The sequence below is a fragment of the Symphalangus syndactylus genome, chromosome 6 (assembly GCF_028878055.3).
Source record: "Symphalangus syndactylus isolate Jambi chromosome 6, NHGRI_mSymSyn1-v2.1_pri, whole genome shotgun sequence".
Taxonomy (NCBI): domain Eukaryota; kingdom Metazoa; phylum Chordata; class Mammalia; order Primates; family Hylobatidae; genus Symphalangus; species Symphalangus syndactylus.
In genome coordinates, this window is record NC_072428.2 from 127,257,733 (window position 1) to 127,281,672 (window position 23,940).

At 36.3% G+C, this 23,940-nt stretch overlaps 1 protein-coding gene and 1 non-coding gene across 3 annotated transcripts in view; one reads left to right on the forward strand and one right to left on the reverse strand.

Annotated features, from left to right (window-relative positions):
* The window catches only part of PTN (pleiotrophin), a 113,962-nt gene that overhangs the window by 46,102 nt on the left and 43,920 nt on the right, over positions 1-23,940 (reverse strand). The gene's annotated exons all lie outside the window — the stretch shown is intronic.
* Positions 12,199-12,274, forward strand: LOC129485556 (small nucleolar RNA SNORD81). Its single transcript, XR_008658696.1, has one exon. It is a non-coding gene; the product is annotated as a small nucleolar RNA SNORD81 (small nucleolar RNA).

Consider the following 23,940-nt stretch of genomic DNA (forward strand, 5'->3'; position numbering starts at 1 on the left):
GGCATCCTGTGAGACATGTATTCGGTTCTCCATCAATGGTAGCCCTTGTGGTTCTTTGAGGAAGAGAGGGGAGGTGAAGAAGTGTATATCTCCCCCAAAAAACGTCAGAGGCAGCATCACACAGAGGGTGATAATGCAGCCTTTTAAGATGGTTTAGACTTTGATAAGTAAATCTAGAATGGAAAGCATTTCCAATGGAAGAAATAGAATAATCCAAAGTTTCAGGTGAGAAATCAAGAGACCAGTGTGAAGTATATAGGTCAGTTTTAGTAATAAAAGAAGAAAGTATGGTATAGATGAGCTGAAGCCCCAGAATTATCATTAGTATCAGCAACTATTTCGTAGACCACCTACTATATGAAAGATAATATCCCAAGTTATGAGGGAGATACAGATGGGAATTATATGTGATATTAGAAACTCTACAAGATTACAGGCTCATTAAGAGGAATCAGACAATAAGATTATATACCGCGTCTTTGTGCGAGATATAAAAATGCTGTAACTAAAAGCAAAGTGTTTATGATAATATTCTTGCCAAAATCTCTTGTGGGAAATTAAAAGGACACTTCTCAACTTTTGGCAGTAAATCTTTTTTTTAGAAAAAATTGTATTGGCAACCTGAATTAGGTTCTGAAGGCAAGACTCTCTAGTATTGGCAAGTTGCAAATAAATGCCCCATGTTGACTAAAAACACAAATCCATAATAATTCAACCTAACTCAGTAAGAAACCACATTTAAAAATGTATAGATCTCAGCTTCAAATTAAAAGGTATTTCTGTCATGATTCTACTACATTTTCATATACTTCTGAAACAACTCGATATAGCTTTATTAGCTACTGACTTCAGATGGCATTTCTAATAACTGGTGGCTTTATTTGTTCAGATGAAGTGACTCAATTAAAAACATAATTAACAAAACAGCATGCAGATTTTCAAATTCACTGCCATACAACTAAGCAAATGAAGAGTGTCCCACATTACTATGTATTTGGGAGGAAGTAACAAATAACTATTGTATGGCTGATTTGGTTATGTTTGTGAGGCAGAAATGTCACAGGTCAGCATCAAGCCCCAACTCAAAGAAAAACCTCTCCTACAAAGGTCAAACACCTAATGAAAGTGTCCATCTGGGAAGTGAGAATTTTGAAGACGGATCTAAATTTGTTAATTCATCTGTTACAGACTATTAAATTTGTGCCAGAAAAGGAATTGATTATTGCAAGACAAGTCCCTGAACGACCCTAGAGACCCAGCTCTTCCTCCTTTCTCTAATGTAGTTCAAGGGCAACTGCAGAATATGCTGGGAATGCAGCATCCTGAGATAAAGAGAAACTATTATAACAGTCCAGGCTCTTTTCTCATCCCTCTTAGAAGAGGATGTCCTGCAATGCTTTAGCTTGGAAATTCTGGTTACCCCTGGATATAAAACCAGGGTGAAATGGGTTTTGAGGGCCCCTCAGCTGCAGTGTGATATAGGGCACATGTACACAAGACTTCATCTGCCTTGGGCAGTTTTCATGAGGTTAGGGACCTGGCTTGCCATTGATTCCAGGCTTCTATTGTCCCTTGCTGCCTATCTGTGAGTAATATAGTTGCTTTGCTTCACTTGTGTGAGTGTTTTGTTTTACCAGACTCATACAAGTTGACTGATACTGGTGCATGGTATTGGTGAAGTCTTTAGAGTCCTCTCCTAGGATGTATACCAGTGCACAGTGAACTTGCTTCACAACTATTGCTTTTAACAGAAAAAAAAATCACAAAAAATATTTACTCAGTAAAGTTTGACTGTGTCTGAAAAGCTGTACCAGTTTTCTCAATCTGATACTTAGAAATATCAGAGCCTTAATGAAATAGTATTCTATTTACAATTCAATGGAATCACTCAAAGAAACTACCAGACTTGATAAGTGAGTTTAGTAATGTTACAGGATTCAAGGTGAGTACACATATATAAATTATAAACTAAATGTTTACAAAATATGTATCTGTCAAATGAATTTTATCTATAACACATAAAGAATATTTACAACTCAATAGTCATAAGAACACTTAATAAACATTATGGGCAAAAAAACTGGACACTTTATCAAAGAAGATACACAGATGGCAAATGAGCACATGAAAAGATGCCCAGCACTATTAGGAAAACTCTTCAATATGATACCATTATGTAGCCCACTCAACTAACCAAAATTTACAGACTGACCAAACCAAGTGTTGGCAAAAATGCAGAACTTTAACTCTCATACTTTACTGGTAGGACTATAAAATCAATGCAACCACTACTGAACACATTTTAGACTTTCCTTTAGAATATTAAAATACACCTATCATACAACCCAGCCACTTTTCCCAAGAAAAACGAAAATTTAGGTCTGCACTAAGGCATACACAAATGTTTATAGCAGCTTGCTTTATTTGTAATATCCAAAAATGGTAATAACCAAAATGTCTATCAACAGGTAAACTGATGAATAAATTGTAGTATAGTCAAACAATGTTATCCCAAGCAAGAAAAAAAATTTTTTTGAGACAAGGTCTCACTCTGCCACCCAGGATAGAGTACAGTGACATGATCATGGCTCACTGCAGCCTTCACCTCCCAGGTTCAAACAATCCTCCTACCTCAGCCTCTCAAGTAGCTGGGACTACAGGCACATGTCACCACACTTGGCTAATTTTTCTATTTTTCATATAGATAAGGTACCACTATGCTGCTGAAGCTGGTCTCAAATTCCTGGGTTCAAGTGATCCTTCTGGCTAAGCCTCCCAAAGTGCTTGGATTACAAGCATGAGCCACCATGCCCAGCCAAAAAATATATATCTAGATAGATGATAGATAGATAGATAGATAGATAGATAGATAGATAGATAGACAGACAGATAGATGCAACAGCATGTTGCATGATCTAAACTAAAATGTTAAACACAAATTTATTTTTTAAAAAATGACTGCTAATCAGAAAGCCAGATTGTCAAATTGGATAAACAACCAAGAACTAATTGTATACTATCTAGAAGCGATCTATTTTAAATATATATATTTTCTAAAAGGTTGAATCTGAAAGGATGGGAGAAGTTATTTCACAGAAATAGTCATGAGAAAGATAGTGTGGCTCTAACAGTATTAGTCAATTTAGACTTCAAAATAGAATTAACAAAATAAAGAGGGTTATTTTATAATTAGAGAGGTTTACATTGATCTGAAAAACATGACAATACCAAATGGATTTGCAAACAACAAACTTTCAAAATACAAGGATTAACTTGGCTGGGCAGGGTGGCGCACACCTGTAATCCCAGCACTTTGGGAGGCCAAAGCAGGTGGATCACTTGAGGTCGGAGCTTGAAACCAACCTAGCCAACATGGTGACACCCCATCTCTACTAAAATTACAAACACTTAGCCGGGCATGGTGGCACACACCTGTAATCCCAGCTACTCGGGAGGCTGAGGCAGGAGAATTGCTCGAACCTGGGAGGCAGAGATTGCAGTGACCTGAGATCACACCATTGCACTCCAGCCTGGGTGACAAAGTGGGACTCCAAACAATAATAATAATAATAATGAAATAAAGAAACAGACCAATCCAGAATCATAATCTGAAGTTTAAAAACAGAGAAATTCACATGAGTAGAGAAAACTCGGTATGAATGAACCTGACCTGATACCAAGACCTGAAAACATATTACAAGAAATTGTATACCAATATCCTAATAAAGATAAACATTAAAATCTTTTAAAAATATTATTAAACCAAGTCCAACAAATACAAAACTAAAGCTAATAAATCATAACTAGTGATGTTTACTCTAGGATGCAAGGTTGATTTAACAATTGAATGTCCATGTATTTTACCACTTTAATACAATACTGAAATAATGGAGAAAAATCGCATGGTCATCTAATCAGTTAGAGGAAAAATATTTGATCAAACTCAATATTATTTCCTGATGAATTAAGATGCACTAAAATTAGAAAACTGCTGTATTAAAATTTTCTTTTAAATTGGAATTTAATAATTACTTAAGTATGTTCATAGAATTTAAGAAAAGCTTCCAGAGGAGCACAATTTTGAGTTTAGTCTAATATAGCAGATTAAGTTAGAAGAGGAAGGACCTTCAGGAAAAGATGTAGATTTGAGTAAGTGTGATCTATTTCAGAAGTCAACAATTAGTTAAATATTGCTGGAGCATCCACGAGAAAAACGTGAAATAAGAAATAAACTATAGAGATAGAAAATACTAAGCTTATGTTTCTCACTTGTCATATACAAGGGTTATGTAAAAAATTCAGTGACGCTATATTTTAAGAAATATGGATCCATGAAGAATTTTGAACAAAGAAAAGCCACTATTAGATGTGAATTTCTGAAAAAACACTCAGCAGGCAATAAGCAGAGTGAGTGGAGGCTGATGAGGCTAAAGCCAGAGAGGCTTACAGAGGGCCACTAGACACAGCACAGGTCAAATATTACAAACTTAAACTGTGACTTTGAAAAAAGTTGCTGAGAAGAAAATAAATTTATTAGGAGATAAATTTATTGGACTTATCAAATTAATTGAATATTTGATGAAAGGAGAAATCTAGGATATCTCCCAGATTTCTGATCCTCAATCCAGAGATAAATTGTCAACATATAGAACATGGGTTCATAAACAGTTCCCTAAGTAATGTATGCTATGAGCTATACTACGGAAAATAGTGTAAGCATCTGACATATGTTAAATGCGATTTAATTCTTAGAAAATCTAATTACTTATGTTCTTTTACTCTCTCTACTTTTAATACTAATAATTATGGCTTAAATAAGTAAGTAAAGTTAAGGAAAGGTAGTAAAGTTATGTTTGGATACATTTAATTTAAGGTGCCAGTAGGACATCTGGGTTGAAATAGTTGGTAGATATGGATCTGGAAGAGAGCTCTAGTCTGGAGATAGAAATTAAAGCATTGTCAAAATATATTTGAGTAAGTAGGAGGATTTGGTATTGCCCAAAGAGACCACAGAATAAGAAGACATAGAGTAAGGACTGAAGAATTAAGCAAGAAGAGAGAATTCTAGTTCTTATATAAGTGAATTAGGGGACTTAGCCAGAAGAGTAATAAGACACAAGCAAAGAGAGCAAACAGAAACCATGCAAACTGGGGCTGTGAGTGGTGGCTCATGCCTATAATCCCAGCAACTTGGGAGGCCGAGGCAGGTGGATCACTTGAGGCCAGGAGCTCAAGACCAGCCTGGCCAACATGGCAAAACCCTGTCTCTACTAAAAATACGAAAAAAAAAACCTGAGTGTGGTGGCATGCGCCTGTAATGCCAACTACTTGGAGGGCTGAGGCCCAAGAATCAGTTAAACCCGGGAGGCATAGGCTGCAGTGAGCCAAGATCGTGCCACTGTACTCCAGCCTGGGCAACAGAGCAAGACTTTGTCTCAAAAAACAAAAGAAAAAAGGAAATTTTCAAAAAAAAAAAGAATGAAGACCAAGGCCAAATTCTTCAGGGAGGTGCTCCATAGGAATTAGCAATAAAAAGTCACTAATAACCTTAATGAGAGGAGTTTTAATAAAATTGTGAAGTTAAAAGATCATATAGCTGTCTCAGAAATAATCATTCATTTAAGATAACATTGGTTTAGAGACTATTTCTTGACTACTGGATAGCCTGTGTGATTCAGCCAAGTTATGTTAGAACAGCCTAATAAATATGCCACGTGACCTAATGAAAGTCTTCAAGAGCTCATAGAATATAAGGGAAAAGACTGTCCAGTGTCAAGGGACCAAGTGCCAACTAAGGGGGCTGGTATCACTCAAAAAAAACTTAGAAATAGAATCCTATGTGATTCTTTCAGATTTTGGTTAAAGCGATAAAGCTTTTACTCATAAAAGAGTAAGAAATAAGAGACCATCTCACTGCTTTCATTTATGATTCAAGGAGTTCAAGGAACAAAACCAGCTACTGAGTGCTTTCATAAAGCTCTAAGGATGATATCTACACCTCTCTTCAGAACCCGTTGCTGTGCAAGGCTACTCTCAGGGCCAGTAACTTGGACCTCACCCAGGTGCTTGTTAGAAATGCAGACTCTCAAGCCTTACTCCAGCACTTTTGAATGAGAATTTCCATTTTGACGAGATTAAGATCCCCAGCTGAACTCTAATTTCTGCACATGAAAGTTTGAGAAATTCTTCTAAACCACAATTTCTTTAAGAATAAAAAATTTCAATATTTGGTAATTATTTGCTTGTTGACTTATTTGATCTATTTATAGCCCAACTTCTTCAAATAAGTGTTTAAGACACTTTTAAAGATATATATGCACTCTAGAACAATTTAAAAGTAAAAAAAAAATAAATAAAGACCAAGGGAAATAAGAATAGGAACATTTAATAGCCAATATGTATGAAAGACTTTGCCTGTGCTAAGAGCTTCATATATTTTATTTTCACAATAACTTTAGAAAGTAATCGATATTATTTCAATTTTACAGGTGAGGAAAATGTGAGTTAGAGAATTTAAGTAACTTGCCTAAGATTACAAAGTGTTAGAAACAGGGTTTGAACTCAGGCCTGCTTAACACCAAACTACACCTGTGCTCTCAATCACAAAATTAAACAGTAAGGTCAAAATATAAAACCTGTGTGTACTTACTCAAATCTATTTATAATGACTTACTCTACATTTGGCTTTAAACATTCTAGAAGCTCATGTGAATAGAAAATATCAGTGATTACAACATTCAGAAAGTCTGTATTTAATTTTCTGCCTGTCATAACATTAACTGTGTGGTAGAAGAGAGCTGTCACTTTTGTTTTTAGAGAAGCTATGTATTCTTACAAAGGTATGAGCTATGTAAAACCTCAACAGAATGAACTTCATACCATGACAGTAAGGTCCTGTTTCTTAGCTAATGTGTATATAAAATATATCCAGAGAGTTTTTAATATTGTAGCATAATCTTATACAAATAGATGACTTTAATTTATTATTTTTAAATAGATGACTGATAATTTATTATTCTGAACTAGAAAATGAGGAGGTAGGTGTACAAGCAGTAGCAGAGAAGCAGAACAGAGAGTCAGAAACTTGCTCCCTCATCATGTCCATCAGCCATGATAGTCAGAGCAGCCAGCACCTTAGGCTTTTTGGAGGCCATTAAAAATATTTGAGATATAAAGAAAAAAATGATGTAACTAAAACAAGAAAATACCAACAGTTGAATTAATAATGTGATTAAAAATGGCTACATAACAAAACATTACATTAATAAAGTATGACATTTAACAATCAGAAAGTTTTCTATATTTAAAAGTCATCTTTAGATTAGATTTTCTCTCTTTGCAAGGATTTTTCAATATACTTAGTGATGATCTAAAAATAAATTAATTGGAGGCAAATAATTTCCAAAAGCAAAATTGCAAATAATTTCTACTCCAGAAAATGTAGGTTTGTATGTGTGTGTATGGAGACATATGTATCTCCCACAAAAATATTAGAAGTCCTGGCCCTTACCATAGGTACCAAAGTGAATGAGGATGAGGCTACTTGATTTCCAGAGCTCCTAGTTTCTCCGCTGTCTGTAATTTAGGTCGTGTGCTAGGCTAGAGTGGAGCAGGAAATATCAAAGAGCCTGAAGCCTATCCCCTCCACTCCCACCTCCACTCCACAAATGATGTAAAATCCCATCCCACACAGTTCCCACACTGCTAGGAAGTGTACACATGGGTACTAAGGCACAGCAAGGTAAAGATGAGATGTGTATTTTCTTGGTTTAGCTGGCAAAAAATAGGTTATTAATGTCTGGTTCCATACAAGGAACAAAACCCTAGAATAATCGAACAATTGCCCAGGAAGCCATTTGGATTGAAGTTAGCTACTCCTTCAAGAACGGAAGAGCTGAACTTGCCAGCTTTGATTTGCACGCCTTTCAGCTACTATTTCCAGCCAATTCAGTTCATACAACTCCAGCTTTCATTTAGGGCTGAGCTCATTGACTAAAAAAATAAAGAAGAACTGAAAAAAAGAAAAAAAAACAAGAAAGGAAATCAAGGAAAGGCTTCATTGATTATTCAGTGTTGCTTTGGGAAAGAGAAAAATCTTGTTAGAAGCCTGGCAAACTTATTTCATTAGAGACCTAGTGACATCTTCCAAAACTAGAACATTACATGAGGTTAGTTTAAAACTTCAAGTGGCCTTATAGTTTGATAAGGATACCCATCCTCATCCACTCTGCTACATTATTTGCATTCTTCACCATAATTTTCGCAATGGTGAAAGATTTGCTACTAAAAAATATGCCAAAAGAAAGAAAGAAATGTGACTTATTAGAAATTAGAAATGCTAAAATCAGGGACGGTGACTCTGATCACTCACTGTAACCTCTAAAAGCCCACTTTTCTTTCCTTCTAACATGGTCATTTGGACCTCATTTTCACCATCCTCCCTCATACACATAGTCCTACTCAATCTCCTTCTACCTAATGATTTAATGCATGCAGTGTTAATAAATGAATGTGAAAATGAGCATCAGATTTTATAATGGTATGCACGCATCGATTGCTTCCTGACCCTTTCAGGAAGACCCTTCCCGGTCTTCTGAAGTTCTGCACAGTTACCATGTCAAAAAGGAAGAGGTCTTTTATTTTTCTTTTTTTTTTAACTTTCTTTCCTTGGAAGCATCAAATGCTCCCACTCACTGACCTCTCTCCTTCTCAGAAATAATTAGCCTAAAGGCTAAAACTACCATGGAAATTTATCAAAGAGTAACTAAAAGATCAAAATGGTTTGTTCATGCCAAATAAACCTCATTTAGTTCTTCAGAAAGTGGTTAATAATAGTGATTTTATTGCCATAGAGTATCTTGAGTATCTTGGCTTCAGGAAATCATTTGACAAATACCCTGAAAATATACCACTAAGATAATGGTGTTTTCATTAGACAATAATATTATGAGGTACATACACTGTTAGATGACTACATTCTGGAGAAGTCAACTTGAAGAGGTGGCTACAAGAAATTGATAGAAGATTCCCTCCTTCACCTGTTCTGTAAAGACTTAATAATTAGAATAAAAACATCAAAAGGATTCTAGTTCAAGCAGGAACATAAAATTGGAATAATTGTGGAATTACATTGGTGAGAGAATCAATATTAACTATATTCTCAATGAAGTAAATACTGACTTGAAATAAATTAACATCTAAGAATAACTTTAAAATCCTTCATTTGATTACATTTAAGTCAACAACTTAAATAAATATTAGAAGGTAATTTTTTTCACATTGGTTCATAGGATACACTGAAGGTATTACTTGACTACAAGTTTTATATATATATATATATATATATGGTAAGTATACATAAAAAAGCAAAGCTAATGAGCAAATCAGTACATTCCATTTCTGAGAAGCTGAAATTGTTAGAAAGTTCTTCCTTATATTGAGCTGGATTCTATACACTAAATTTCATTTCATTTTTCTCAGTGAGAAATGAGGTTGAATTCCTAGCAACTCATACATAGATAATAGGATACAGAATTAACTCTGATTATAATATAATGTACCTGATGTGACTATGAAGCAGGAACTAACACTCAAACAGATTAGAGACTATTACCTTGCAGTTGCAAATTTTAACTGAATTTAAAGTAGTTGCTAACCTAGGCCAGGCGCGGTAGACCACGCCTGTAATCCCAGCATTTTGAGAGGCCAAGGTTGGCAGATCACCTGAGGTCAGGAGTTCAAGACCAGCCTGGCCAACATGGTAAAACCCCGTCTCTACTAAAAATACAAAAATTAGCCAGACATGGTGGCATGTGCCTGTAGTACCAGCTACTCAAGAGGCTGAGGCAGGAGAATCACTTGAACCTGGGAGGTGGAGATTGCAGTGAACCGAGATGGCACCACTGGACTCCAGCCTAGGCAGCAGAGTGAGACTCCATCTCAAAAATAAAAATAAAAATAAAGTAGTTGCTAACCTAGATCACAGTATTTCCTTTAGACCATATAATAACATCTTTGTTTAATTGGAGTGTAAATCCAGCAACTTCATGTATCTAGAAATATGTGTCCTATATCATCTTTCTACCCCTGTCTCCAGTAAAGTGCCTAGGCACATGGCAAACGGTGAATAAGTGAATGAATTTTAAAAGACTGACCAGCCAAACCCAATGAAACAATAGCATGTGGCTGATACTCTTAGAATACCAATCATTATCTTTTGAATTTTATGTATATTCTACAGTCTTGGTTATCTGGTTTTCACATATGTAGGAAATGGAAGGAAAATAAATGCTACAGCCAAGTATTTTGGTATCCAATCAAAATAAAGGAAAACATGGGGAAATTATTTTTTAAAACTCATATGCACCTAGTTTAGAGTCATTTAGGGTGGAGTCAAATAACTCCCAATAACTCAGTTTACCTTAATAGAAGCACCCGCAGACTTCACAATATTGATATTAATTAAGATAGACAAAATCATTGAGGTATATTTATAAGGCATTATGTAATCAGCAATATGGGAAAGTATTGCAATACCTTTTATAAGACTATACCTACAAGGTTTGATAGTTGGAAAAATTAGTACATAAAGGCATGAACCCTTAGCTCTCTAAACAAACCCCAGTATTCATGGTTACTTGCTCCCTCTGGCCTACTGTTTCATTACACGTTCAGAAAATCTCAATAGCAACTCATGTTACCAGCTTCCAGCAAAGAATCTTTCTTATGATCACTTCCTATTTTCACCTCAATTATCATAATACCCCAAAGGGGTAGAATAAGAACATCATATCCAACTTACGAATATGTAAACCAAATCAACACACATAAAAGTAAAACAGGAGAAAAGTGAGCCGGTCTATCCATCGAAGATAAATAACTTCTTTTTTAGTTCACTATTCATTTAGACTGAACAAATTTATAGTGTGAATGCATAATAAACACCAGGTACCAAGCTGAGTGATGCAAATGTAGAGATAAGCACCTCAACTGGGAAAATACATAAATATTTGGAAGAATAGTTTCAGAATGAGTTAAAAATCAGAAGTTTCCACATATATATGGTACTAAACTTTCTTCTTCAAAGCGTGTTTCCATACTTAGTTGGACTAAATAAGCCTTAACTAATTTTCAGCCCCCAACTGCTATGATTCTATCTTGCTCAATTCTACAAAATCACCGTGAGATAAACATGGCAGGCATTGTTAATTTGTAGTTACTAGACTATAAAATTGAAGATTTAATAGATTGCATAACTTACTCCCAACCACACAGATAGTTAATACCGAAGCCAGATAAGAACTTAACTTACATATGTATCCATATGCCATGTTGGTGTGCTGCACCCATCAACTCGCCATCTAGCGTTAGGTATATCGCCTAATGCTGTCCCTCCACCAACATGGCACATGGATACATATGTAACAAACCTGCACATTGTGCACATGTACCCTAAAACTTAAAGTATAATAATAAAAAAAGACAAGAGAGAAGAAAAAATAAAAAAATAAATGTTTACATAGATTAAAAAAAAGAACTTAACTTGATTTGAGTCCTAATTATTCTATTTATTATGTAAAAACTCTCATTCGTGTTTCATGAAAGTAATCATCAGCTATCCCATTTCATAGATTGAAATCTCTGTGCTATGTTTACAAAGCAGCACATTGAATAAACACGGCTTGTTCCCCCAAATGATGTGATACTTGCTGTTTGGTTAGTAAAAATGTTTCTGCTGCCTCCTTTGGAATTTCACATGCACAATTTATGAACAATTTGATGTCACCTCTACTTATAGTGCTTCTTTCAAATAACTTCGATTTCCGGAGGACTTGTAAAAAGTAATTTAAGTGGCCCAAACCTGATCACTATGTATATTTAAAGCTTGTCGGCTGTTGTTGGTATGACATGGAGTTCCTTTCTGCTTAGGGACACCCAGGATGTGAAATAAGTAAGACAAAATATGCATTTTTTTCAGATAATTTTAAAAAGGGAGTGACCTTAAATTGGTCCTTAAACTCCTAATCCAACAACCAGAATTTGTTTAGTTCTGTTGTATACAAGATTCTGTGGACATAGAAAATGTACTATATGACCCTCATCCATAAAGAACCTAAACTAAAACCTGAAGGTTTTCATGAATGTGTGACAGTGCCTGTATTCAATATGACAAAATGTTCCATATAATTAAAAGTCTTACAAATACCTGATGATCTCACCTCAGTTTGAACTCTCTCACTGATTACTTGATGACAATAAAAGATCTGATACTGTGTCAAGAAAGAATAAAGAAAAAAAAGGGCTTACATTGTATGTGCTCCAAAATGTCTATAGTACAGTTCATTCTGAAGCTGGGGGGGGTGCTATTAGATGACTTATTTTCTTTAATAATGTTTTTTCCAGATTATAAAAGATATATATGATAATTAATTTCAACAGTTGAGTTCCTCTAGAAAACCAACCAGAAAAATCTACTGACTAAGCAAAGCTGATTTTATTAAACCTACCACAGCAGCAAAGAGGATAACCTTGACTACATCTTAGTGTCTCAGAAGGAATAGGTAAAAGAGAATATTTCCAGGGCTTTGGGGTCAGGTCTCAAGTGGTATAAGTTGAATCTTTCAAAGCAGGGAATTGATTAGGATTCAGCAAAGTTCATATTATAATAGTTTAGTGAGATGAAGGTCTCAAAATGAGTCTTAATAAATGAATTGTTTAATAAGCTGTTGCCCCGAATAATTTGCTCAGATGAGTTAATTGTTTGGATATATTGGCTTTCAAAACTTTTATGATACAACAAAGTTATGAATTGGTTATACTGCCTCACTTTCCTGGCCAAACATTTGCTAAAATAATGAGAGTAACTCAGGAGCTTTGCCTGGTTTTCATCTCAATTTTGTCCTTCAGTTCTCAGGAGATATGAAACACACCTTGCCCACCCAGTTTTCTAATATGTTAAATGCGATTTGTAATTATTATTTATGCTTTAAAGGATATCTGACCACATTCCAGGGGCCTCCAATGAAAACAGCACAGATTTTTATCATCAGATGTATTTACTGAATTTTATCTAAAGCTAATTGTGTTTTTTAAATTCCATATTGGGACCTTAAAATCAAAGAATAAATATTTGCATAGAGATGGAAAGAAAACAATTGCTACTCAGCCTTTTGGCTAAGATCAAGTGTAGAGATGGAAATAAACATTTATTTGAGGGGAAGAAACCTTTTATCTGAAGTTTGAAAACTTTAGACCTATTATTCCTCAAGAAAACTAAAGTTATACATAACGTATTCATTAATAATGATATTATTAGGGGAAAATATTTTCAGTAAAAATACAACAGGGGCAAAATCATATCTTCTGCTGGATGGTGGATTTAATTTTAAAACGCCAAGAGATTACTTCAAATCAGATAATAACGAAAGCCTCCACACGATAATAATATAAACCTCCCCACTGAAATAATGTTAAGATTACTATTTATTTTGCACTTATATGCAGGTGCTATGGTAAGATGTGTTTATATGCACACATAGTCTTATTTAATAGTCGCAATCACCTTGCGAAGTAGGTAGTATTATTACCATTTACAGATGGAAAAGAGAATCAAACAGGTTCAGCATGTCACTCAACTCAGGAGAAGTGGTAAAAGCAAGATTCAAACTTGGTATATTTGACTTCTAAACATATTCTCAAGATTGATAAAAGAAGGGAACATAACTATTGTCATGAAATTAGAGCCTTGGTATTGAAATGGGATCTCTCAGCACCCTAGCAGTTTATCTTTCGAATGACTTTTACACTGGAGGGTTTCTTTTTTATCAAAGGGAAACAGCAGTCCTGTGAATCATTGGAAGAGAACTTTGGCTTTCAGGTGTGTGTTAGGCAGAATTAAAAGACACTCCCAAGAACACATGACTTATCTTATGGATCGAGCAACCACGAATCCAAGTGTTGCTGTAAAGGAATTTCACAGATGACATTAAGGTTCCAAATCAGTCAACCTTAAAGCAGGGATATTATCTAGGTGGCCCTGACCTAAGTGCATGAGGCCATTAAATCTGGGTCTTGTGGTCAGAGACAGAGAAAGTCAGAAATTTCAAGTGTGAGAGGGAGCTGGCCCAAGGAAATTCTCCTGCTGGCTTTGAAATGGACAAATCACTTGGCAAGGATGGTCTCTATGAGCTGAGTGGCCGACAGCTGACAGCAAGGAAAGAGGGACCTTATTCCTACAACTGCAACAAACGAAATATGGCTGATGATCTGAATCAACCTGTAAGTTTGCTCTTCTGCAAAATTTCCAGAAAGAAGCACAGTTCAACCACCATCTTGATTTCAGTTTCACGACCCTGAGCAGAGAACTCAATCACATCATACCTGAACTTCTGATTTACATAACTATGAGTAAATCAATGGGAATTGTTTTAAGTCATTACATTTATAATAATTTGTTATATGGTGTATTAGTCCATTTTCATGCTACTGATAAAGACAAACTGGAGACCAGGCAATTTACAAAACAAGGAGGTTTAATTGGACTTATAGTTCCACATGGCTGGGGAAGACTCACCATCATGGTGGAAGGCAAGGAGGAGCAAGTCACATCTTACATGGATGGCAGCAGCCAAAAAGAGAGTGCTCCTGCAGGGAAACTCCCCCTTTTAAAACTGTCAGATCACGTGAGGCTTATTCACTATCATGAGAACAGCATGGGAAAGACCTGCCCCCATGATTCAATCACCTCCCACCAGGTACCTCCCACAATATGTGGGAATTCAAGATGAGATTTGGGTGGGGACACAGCCAAATCATATCATATGGCAATAAAAACAAATGGTTTTCTAAATAGGAAACAAGGGTTAACCTGTGATTAAGACTTTAACGGGTACTTCTGGTTAACTTGAAAACAAGCTTGCTTTATCTGTAAAAAATATAATCAATTTCCTACAAACACATTTGCAAGAAAATATCAATAGTAGTAGGTTCATCAAATTCCTCTGGTCATCTGATCATATGAAATTATAAATAAATAATGGTTATATTAATAATATGTAAGTAATGCTTTAGAGTGTCCAGTGTATTGCCACATTCATTATATCACCTGAACCTTATTATAACCAAGTTGAGTAGACAAGTTATTATTATTATCTCTTCTTATAGTGCAAGAAATAAATACATAGCACAAGTGACTGACTCAAAACCAACTTCAAGAATTTGGAGGTGAGCTGGGGTGGCCAGTAGATGACATTCAAGGGCTTTTGACTTCCCTCAAAACCACATTTCATTTTCAGGGCTGACTTAAAATGTTTTGGCAAAACATGGGGTTATGTTCCCCTTTCCTATTCTCTTCCAATTTAAAAAAAATAAAAAATAACATAAATTTTTACTTGAAATAAGTGTTTTTTCACCCACATCAACCATTTCTCTTCATCACACAATGTGGAACATTTGAAAGGTATTTTTTAAGCAATATTCAAATTGGGTTTGTAAAAGTTTGAACTACTATGGTTTCAAAATGATTGAAGCTGAATGATGAAAAATTGTCAATAAGCAATATGGGATTCATTAAATACATCTATAAAATGTGACTTATAGTTATGCACAAAAATTGTGATATATATTTATTCCCATGAGAAGTTATTTATTCTGTCTGTATACTACAAAGCCATTTTGTTTAAAAAAAAGTACATATGTATACATACACATTCACACCCACACACACACATATGCAATATTCTTTCATTTTTTGAAAGAAGTTACCTGTGGAATGTGGGGCATTTAAAAATTACTTTTCAAAATTTTCTACATTTTATAAATACTATATTTTATACTACATGTTTATTATCAGAAAAATAGCACTAAAGTCATTTTCTTTTCACAAAATAATTTGATTGAAACTGTGCCTCAGTCTGGTTGTATCAAAGCAACACTATTGTTATTAAATATCCAAGAGTCCTTATGAAAGCTGAGAATTAAATGTAGAGCAAGACTCACATCTTCATCAAATCACTCTTTGTTCACATGAAGGCAGCTGGGCACCTGTACCTCAAAGGCTGGGCATCTACAGCTTTACTGACCACTGCCTACGGGTCTCTCATTGTCCTTGACCACCAGTTTTGACTTCAGTATCAAGTGCCAGTTGACATCCCCAAATGCATCCCAGATGTGGTCAGACACTCAGAGTACCCAAGAGAGCCTGAGGCAACACTTATGTCCTCTGACGTAAGTGCTGACTCCATTTTTTCAAAGCTCCTACTGAAGTAAGTTGAGGGAAACTGTCTTAACTTTATTATCTCCTTCATATACTATGAAAATGCCATACTCTGAATTGAGTATCCCATCTGAATTGCTGAAACATAAATTTCTAGCCAGAGGCAGTGAAATTAGAATGACTGTGGGTTCTTTCGACATACTTGAGAAGTAGATGTAACTTGGCTAGGGTTTGAACCACTCACCTTTATTGGAATTAGATCCTTTGGCATCCTCCTCTAGTAACTCAGTGGCATTCAGTCTCTGTGTTCCCTTGTGTCTGCAGAATAAAACTAGGATTCTGATAAAGTATGAGAAACCGTCAGTCTTTGCCTGCCCTGAACCAAGAAAAATGCACATGAATTTTGCTGCTTTATGTTCATTGCCACTGATGTAAAATATGGCCATACCTTGTTACTGGTGGGGGATTGGTTCCAGGACCCCCGTGGAAACCAAAATCCATGAATGTTCAAGTCCCGGATATAAACCAGTGTAGTATTTGCATATAACCCACATGCATCGTCTGCATGCTTTAATCATTTCTAGATTATTTATGATACTGATAGGATTTGACTCTGTGTCCCCACACAAATCTCACCTTGAATTGTAGTACTTCCCATGTCATGGGAGAGACCTGGTGGGAGGTAAGTGAATCATGGGGGCGGGTTTTTCCTGTACTGTTCTCATGGTAGTGAATAAGTCTCATGAGATCTGATAGTTTTATAAAGGAGAGTTCCCCTGCATACGCCCTCTTGCCTGCCACCACGTAAGACATCCCTTTGCTCTTCCTTTGTCTTCTGCCATAATTGTGAGGCCTCTCTAGCCATGTGGAACTGTGAGTCCATTAAACCTCTTTCCTTTATAAATTACCCAGTCTCAGGTAAGTCTTTATTAGCAGCATGAGAACAGACTAATACAAATGCCTCACACAATGTGAATGCCATGTAAATGGCTGCTATACTGTATTGTTTAGGAAATAATGACAAGAACAAAAGTCTGTACATGTTCAGTACGGACGCAACCATCTATTTTTCTCTCCTGAATATTTTCAATTCAGGGTTGGCTGAATTCCACACATGTGGAACCCACAGAAAGAGAGGGCTGACTGTATTCCATTTAGGGTCAAGTGGGTGGGTGAGTTTTGGCATGTTGGTGGGGTCATTTTCCAAAAGGAAAAAAAAAAGTAATCAAAATGTGAAATGACACAGTATTTTAGAAACTTGAAAAAGAAAATAACTGAATCTTTAGTCCTAACATCCTATCAGAATTGTTTTAATTTCTAATTACCTTCTATCCTTTACCCACATGCATATTCATTCATTTTTACGTAGTTTCCATCTCATGACACTTACCATTTTGCATTCTTATCAAAATGTAACAAGCCACAAGGCTTTCCTTTCGTCAAACCACTCCTGGTCTTCTAAATTGGTTAACATAAGTTGGATCTTGTGATGGAGCTGAACACTTGAATTGGCTTAGGCCTAAAACTGCTCAACAGTGAAGTTGAGAGATAAAAGAGAAAAGGTAGAATCCATAAATAGATGGAGTGAAACTAGCTCCTACTTCTGACTGATGGGATGAGACACAGGTGACTGAAGCCAGTGTGCGCACATAGGGGGCAGCCATCCTTCCACCTCCCAAGCAGTATAACTATACTGAGGAAGAATTTAAAAAGCAAACACCCGTAAATACCTTTAGAAGTTATTCCTCATATGATTGATAAAGTTTCTGGGCTAGCATACTTGAAATGCTAGTAATTAGAGTGGAGTTACTTGTGCAGGGTGCTGAGGAAGACAGAAATATTTTATCTTGGAATGTGAAGCTGTGGATGATTCTACCATACTCAGCATCATAAAGATGGCAAACTCATGTCCTGACTTTACTTTTTTTAAAAATAGACTTTATTTCTAGCACAGTTTTAGGTTCACTGCAAAACAGAGTGGGAAATAGAGATTTCCTGTATACTCCCTGCCGCCGCACATGCATAACCTCCCCCACGATCAGCATCTCCCACCAGGGTGGTACATATGTTATAATTAACGAACTTTCGTTGACACATCATCACTCAAAGTCCATATTTACATTAGGGTTCATTCTTGGTGTCGTACATTCTATGGATTTGCACAAATGTAGAATGTATCCACCATTATAGCATCATACAGAGACGTTCCACTGCCCTAAAGACTCTCTGTGCTATGACCTCCCTTTTTAAATGGAATTATTTAAAATTTAAGGAAAAAAAGTTTTGATATATCATGCAAGCAAAAAATGTTGAGAGAGAGTATTACAAGTATATCTTGAGTCTGTTCTTACACATGCATTTACAGAGTTTCACTGTCTTTTTCCCCTTTTATTTTACTTCCTAGAAAGGAATAATACTCATTTAGGCAAAAATTTAGATATATAAAGGCTTCCATATTTTAGACCTTAGTTGCAAGCTGATTTCTTTTTATTATTGTTGTTGTTACTTTTTGCATCTTAGCTAGACGGGGAGTTCTTCATTCTAGCCATAGCTCGGGTGTTGAATACAGTCTGCTTAGGTCCTTAGTAGGGCTGGTGATGGCCCATGAAGTGCCCTTGAACAAAATTTCAGAAGGCACCTCTTCTTCCAGGTGAACACAAGCTCACACAGGAGTACACTGGGCATCATACAGAGAAGTTCTCCTGACTATCTCTCTGGCTTGGGCAACCTTGTGCAGAGCACAATTTGCATCACGACGGACAACAGCCTTGGTCCTGACATTTAAGTTTCCTTTTAAAATTTAGACTCTGTCTGTTTTGCTTATCAGTCAAGTATCTAGTCAGAAGCCAAATTAGAATCACCCACTCCCTACCAGGCCATCTCATGCCCCACCAAGAGAGTCTGGCCTGTTAGCAAGTTTCTCTGCCATCCACCACAGCCACCAGAAAACAGGCCAAGTTGCAGTTACTGAAAAGCCCAGTATATATTGTGTCTTGAACTCCCCTCAGTGCTTCTAGCTACATATCCTTGTGGCATTTGTATTTGTACATCTGGAGAAACACATGGAAGGCAAATAAAGACGTATGCCATTTCCATTAGCCAAATTATTTGAAATAGTAATAAAGATGGCTGTTTTAACTGGGTATGGGATTAGGTATGGGCATCAGATATCACTGCTGTTTTGTTTTTCTTTTTTTATATAAAGTGACTCACAGAATTTTAAGTTGGAACTCATGCTTTCAGAGAGTTTGGCAAACAATAAAAAAGAAATAAAATAACTTGCCCTGGGTCACCCATCTGGTGACTTATGTTGATGACAGAGTCAATCTTGTATCCCAACAATCTAGATCTCTCCTGTCTAACACAGTAGTCACTAGCCACTTGTGGCTATTAAGCCCACGAAATGTAAGTAGTCAGACTGGAAATGTACTCTAAGTGTGAAATACACATCAGATTTTAGAGACTCTATGAACAGAAAAAGAATGTAAAAATATCTCAAATATACTTATTCATTCAATCAGTCATTACACATAGAACAATGAGTAACACAGGCTTAGTCCTGGCCTTTGTGGAGCTTGAAGTATAGTAGATATTATTCAAAATGTTCTTTTTTATTGCTTGGACTTTCATATGAATATTTTGATTATATATCTGATATTCTCAAAGCAGACACCATTGTAGCTCTGCTGAAATATCGAGGACTGGGATGTGAGCTAGGAGTACCTTACCAATTGCTGCCTGTTCTAGAGCCTCATTTTTAAATCAAATAGGCACTAGTCCCACGTGACTGGTGAATACTTAAAATGTGGCTAGTCCAAATGGAGACGTGGTGTAAGTGTAAAATACACACTGAATTTCAAAAGCAGTATGAAAAAAATGAATATAAAGTATATCATTCACAAGTTTATATTGATTTAGATGGTAAAAATATTTTGTATATATTGGATTAAATAAAATATATTATTAGAATTAATTTCATCTGTTTATTTTTCCTTTTTTTCACATGGTTTTAAGAAAGTTAAGATTACGTATGTGGCTCACTTTATATTTGTATTGGCCGGTACTTCATATACTAATTTTTTCCACTTCACCAGTGCCAATAAGTATGTTAAATGGAACTTTGCCCTCCAGAAAGCTCTGGAGCAAATGGATGAAGAAACTTGAACCTAGCTAGGGAACTGTCAGCTGCCTCAGCCCCTGCTCCCACCTCTTTTTCTGCTTGAAAAGAAGCAGAAAAGGAGGGTCACTTGAAGGGTCACTAGTACCTTGAGTGATTAGTGAACAAGATTCAAAAGCCTGGGTAGCATGAAGCTGTGGAGAGCCAGTAGAGTTTAATTGGAAAATCTCATTCCTTTGGTCTCAGAGTTCTTTCTCACTTACTTAATGAAAAATCCAAAGCAAATCATCAGATCTTGCTGAATCTCCATCTCTTTAAGTATTAAAAGAATCTGTCCTCTATTTCGAATACAATTGTAGCAAGTGAGATAAACGTATGTGAAATTATCTGATAAGCTGTAAACCATATTGCCGTTATCATCATTTACAGTAATCATGATAATAAATATTTCTGTAAGCAATCAAGAAAAATTGTGAGAGGTAAAAGACTAAAATACCATACTCCTGGAGAAATTCCAAAGCCAAGAAAAATTCAAGTAGACATATTAAAACACTAATGTATAAATAGAAAGGTTGACAAAGGAAGAAGAGAGTTAAGGGAATGGGGAACAAGAGTGAAGGCAGGAGAAAAAGTAGAGACAACTTGGTTTTGGAGTTCACATCTCTACCAATTGCCAGATGCCAGGAGATCATTTTGATGTTATCTGCCTTTCCAATAAGTATTCCCTTCTAGGCTCTATTAAAAAACTACTGATTAAAAATAAAACCCTCACCCTATTTACATTGCAGCCAATTGTTTGGGGATTTCTGTGGTGGCAGGGGGTGGAGAGTAGAACTCTGATTTCACACGGCATAAGTTGAAGCTTGTTGAAACAGAGGGGACTCTGTACAATTTCTGGCTTAGCAATACCAGGCACCACACCACTTAGCCCATAATTGCACACTAGTGAAACACAGAGGCTCCATTATTTTTCTGAGGATCGGAGCTGATCCTAACATTCCTGGCTCTCCACCAAACCCCCAAATCAAAGCAGATTGGATGGCCTAAGAAGTCCTATGTAGATGTAGGTTATGCTTGTAGTTGTCTTGGAAGTTTGTTATAGTGTGGAAAGTTGAGCTATTTTATAGCTTACTTGAATGCAGAAAAGATTCAAAAAGTATTCTAAATCAGAGCTAATTTAAATCAGCAAATACATTTTCCAATGTGCATGGCAAAGAGGTTGATGCCACAGGGAAATTCATAAAATGGAAAGAAACAGACTTTGCCCAAAGAAGCTTGCATAAGATATGGACAGATAAAATAATGTTGACTAAAATACTTTCAAAAGTGAGACATTTTATAAAATGGTACGTAGTCATTCTTTTCCCAAAAATCTGTACCATCATTTCACTCACATAAGCATAGTTAAATTTGGTTTGGGTATAGTCTGTGGGATAAAGGGGCATAGGCCATTACACATGTGGAGGTGGGGAAGCCACCGTGGATATCTAAGACACTGTGAGTAACCCTGTCTAAACAGAATGGAAGTTTTACATAGCAGCACTGGAAGAAGAGTCCCAGCAAGAGGCAGATGGCATACTCAAGTGGACGCACTGAGGATAATTTCATGAATGCATTATTTAAAATTGCATGAGCTGAGTTAAGGAACACCAAGGAGAGATGTTGAAACATACTGAGATGAGCAACAAAAAAAGATTTACCTCCTTTAGATCTGAGGTGGAAACTAGAAGGGGTCATTGTCAGAATCTACAGAGAGAAGGAGAGAGCAGCCTGAGGAACAACCTCTAAATATACACAACAACAACAACAAAACAGGCAATGAGGGAGAGAAATAAGTAGCCCAGGCGCATTCTTATCCAACACTTTGAATTCCCGACAGTTCCTCCATTGGCCAAAGCAAAGCAGAAAGCAGATGTCAAATGAAGCTATTGATTTTTCCATGAAGGTCAGCCTCCTGATAGAGCACAATAAAGGTGGTAGGAGAGTAGAGCTGGAGGTGCAAATGGAAGATATCCAGAAGAGCTGATAAGTTAGATCAAGAGAATATCCAAGGCGCTGAAAGCTTTCCCATGGTGGGCAGGAATGGGAAATGTTTCCAGGTGTTGTTTACTGTCTGCGCCCACTAACCCTGTCACAAGCTTGTTCCACATCTATCTCTTATTGTTCACTTGTCAGAAATAGCTCACTCTGCAAGAACAGAGACCAGAAGCTGTCCTACTGAGTTCCAACATAAAGTACCTGGGTCAAGGATTAAGGAGCAAGAATTGATAAAACATAGATCCACACACAACTTTAAGAGCCTGTAAGGATTCGTTAAGTATAAAAACATGATTGTTTCTAATCTTGAATTTTTGACAGTCCTGAGGTTTGTGTTAATCCAAATTTTGATCAAATTTTGATTGAACTAATCCTCAACTCTGTATTCATTAATTCAGTAAATATGCTTTAGATTTTCTTTTTCTTTTAACTTAGCCAAATATTGACCTGAAACTGTCCAAAAGTTTACTGAGTTTCTGATTAAATATTAAACAGAAAAATCACTCCAAGCTATTTAGTATAGTAGTTTCTCTAATGTGGAAATTTAATTTTTTTCAAATTTTCGGATACTTCCACAGGTTTTAACATAAAAATAACTAAAGAGTTATAAACCTCTTATAATTCATGTTAAAAAAAATGCATGGGCACTGTGTGGCTAGTCACTGAGACACAGTGAGATCTGGTCAAAATTCTGTGCACACTCTTGGTGGCTCAGCACACCGTATTGAGAGCAGATTGTTTCCATAGAGGCTCTACTTTATTCCTAGCTCTGTTGCCTATAATTATTGTAAAGCAGGACTATTTCCTGCCTTCCTGCCCAAAATAGCAGGAAGCATCCAACTCTGTCAACTCCCTTTGCTCTTGGCATCACCTCTCTGCAGGGGTTAGGGTTTCCTGCCAGGAATTTCAAAAAAAGTAACTGTTTTGGTTTCTTATCCAAAATTCAGCTTGCGAGCAAAGAAATGGAGCAAGATCTATAACATAGCCAGGGATTCGGAGAAATTACTTGGCTTTAGGCCTGGTTAATAGCACCAAGCCAGGGCTAGAGTCATTGTGAGAATCAGTTCCAGGTAAGACTTGGTGAGCTTTGGAGTAACTGGAAGCAATTGAACACTCTGAAGAGTGTTTTATTAAGTACCGATAGCAAAGAAAATATTCGTTACCCCTGGGGTTTAATGAAAAATTGCACTGAGCATTCCTACATACTTCCTCTATGGACCCATGCTACGTCTCCATGGGCACATTGTATTCACAGCCAGAATACTGTTTATCACTAATATGCCTAGCCCTACCTCCAGCCTTTGGTAGTTCCCAAGGTCACATCCTTTAGGCATCCGGTGCCTAAAATGAATGTTGTCTAACTACAACAAAACTCTCAACTATCATAGCTAACATTAACTGGATTTTGTTGTTGTCGATGGTGCTGGTTATTTCTTTTTGGCTCTAGGCATAATACTAAATGTTTTATATGCTTGTATCTCAGTTAATTTTACTATAACTCCATTAGGGGATGACTGTTAGTCCCCATTTTACAAATGGGGAAACTGAGTTTTAGAAAGATCCAGTCATTAGG